Genomic DNA, 2,542 nt, shown 5'->3' on the forward strand with positions numbered 1-2,542 from the left:
CATTGTTAATATGTTGGAGTAGTTTTGTGCTACTCTGATGTAATGCAGGGATGGAGTATATGGTCCTGCCCTAGGACATCGCAATGTTAATTGGACCATATTTTTTATATGAATTGTGGTTAATTTTGGAGTACTCCTTGGTCCTTAGGGAGTACTCTTTACACGCATGCATGGAGTAGTCGCGATTTTTGCAGGGTTGCGCTGCAATGTGGGACTTTATAAATAGGCAATTTAATCAGTTACCTTTCAACGACAAGCCTAAGCCAGGAGCACTACTTAATGTAATTAAAAGTAAGTACATGTGTAACTTTTCACTGAAACTTGCTTTTCAGACGCCTTATAATTTTCCTTTAATTCATAGAAGTCAAGGAAACAAACACCGATGAAGCTGCGAATCTGTCAAGTGCCTCTACATAAAAATTATATAATGTTTAAGAAAGTAGAACCAGTATTTTTTATATCCTTTCATATTTTATGTCTTATTATATTTAGTTTTGTTGAGCCTCATAGTTTAACACTTTGCATCAATATACTTTATTGAATAAAGCCTAAGCAATAAAAAAATATGTAGTATAGAACCTATTCGTATGCATATAAATAAAATACTTAAGTTTTATTATAGGTATAATAACCTTTTTTATAATTTCTAAACTACAGTGTAGTCAGAAAATTCTTCTTCTTTCGTAGAACGTATGTTTGCTTTTATTATTAGCACTATAAAAAACATGACTAAAATTATAGCACAACACTTTCATTATATTTTAATCAATAATGTTAAGCGTTTTTAAAATTAACGATAAAAACAAAATAAAAGTGTTGTGTTATAATTCGTAATATGTTTTTTACAGTGTGGAGAATGAAAGCAAAATCGCACATTCTACGAAACAAGCGCAGATTTTACGAAAGTGATTTCGTTAAATATATGAATTATTTCTCTGCATTTTACAAAAATTTCGTAAAAAAATAAAGAAATGGACCGATTTTTTTTAGTAAATAGTACGAGATTCTTTAGGAAATAGTACGAAATTCTTTAGTAAATAGTACTAAATTCTTTAGTAAATAGTAAGAATACATTCGTAAAATGTACTTAAAATCTGATGCCTCATATTTTCGTAGTATGTACGAAAACGGTTTTGTACAATCAACGAAAACTTTCGTGGCTCAAAATGACGAAAAATTTCGTGAGATTTACGCAAGTTTTCGTTATATTTACGCAGATTTTATATTCAGTGTGGGTATTGGTCCAAACCAACTTTTTTTAAGAGATTGAGTCATAAGTGTTACGCTTACTTTATAGCGCGGCAAACGTGAAGGATACTGAAATAAAACACAAATTTTGTATAGTACGCATGTGGCTACCCTGCAACCCAAAGTTCCCGAAATATTAAGGAAATCGTTAGGTGTATCTCATTTCTGTAACGATTTTTTTTCCGAATTTTCAAAGAAAATTATATGAAGTGGTTGACACGAACTCGTAAAGAAATTTCTGTACTAAAAATAAAGAAAATTCTGGAAAAATTCTCAAAGATATTCTTCACATAGCAGCATTATTTTCGTTGCTTCACAGATTTTCTTCCGAAATGTTGTAAAAGAATGGAAGTGTGCGCAATTTATTTCACTTTAGAAAATTCGGCAAAAAAATCGAATTAAATCTTAACGAATTCTTTAAAATTTCTTTACAATGCAGAATACTCTGAAAAAATGGTTTGCAGGGTACGCACTTTAAAAATTTTTGTATTGAACTCACTACTCGTTTGTACAGTTTTTATGCTTGCAGTTATATATATTTATAGAAATTTACATTCGCAGTTATTCAGACAAACTTAATAGAAAATACTAGATGCATGTAGATGTTGAAAAAGGCAAATAGTTCAAAAGGATAAGAAAATTATACCGACAATAACAACCGGTTCGGTGTTGCCAGATCGAGATTTCACTGTTCGGCCATACTTATCGCCCGTAAACGAGTGTATGTTCGCGAGTTTACTCTCCTCATTACCGACGTCCAGTACAGGTCGATGAAGTATGCTGGACTTAGTTTGCACCACCACGCTTCGGACTTGACCGTCTTTAGCTCTGACGGAATTCCTTGCACACTGGTTTTTGCTTGACGAACTTTACTGCGACATGAAATGATTGGCTTGTACTCTTTGACCCACCTGTGCCAAAAACGGTCTGCAAACAGCTGCGCTTGGCGCTAACGTAGGTTAACAGTATCTCCGCATATTGGCTTATAACCGTCAGATGATCCCATCAAAAGATGATTTGGCGTGAGTGCTTCATCATCGCCGTGTTCCAGTGAAACAAAGGTCAGTGGACGAGCGTTTATAACGAACTCGACTTCACATAATGCACAGCGCAAGCTCTCGTCTTTAAAAGTCGACGCTGGAAGTATTTCAAGCAATACGGTTTTTATCGTCCTTACAAGCCTCTCCAATATGCCTCCCATATGGGGAGCGCCTGGTAGATTAAATCTCCATTTTATTCCGATGAAACTGGAGACAAGATTCTCAAATTTCACACTTCGCAAATAATCTTTTCC

Source organism: Rhagoletis pomonella, unplaced genomic scaffold (genome assembly GCF_013731165.1).
Source record: "Rhagoletis pomonella isolate Grant_MI unplaced genomic scaffold, Rhpom_1.0 Rhpom_scaffold_00007, whole genome shotgun sequence".
In the NCBI taxonomy this organism is placed as follows: domain Eukaryota; kingdom Metazoa; phylum Arthropoda; class Insecta; order Diptera; family Tephritidae; genus Rhagoletis; species Rhagoletis pomonella.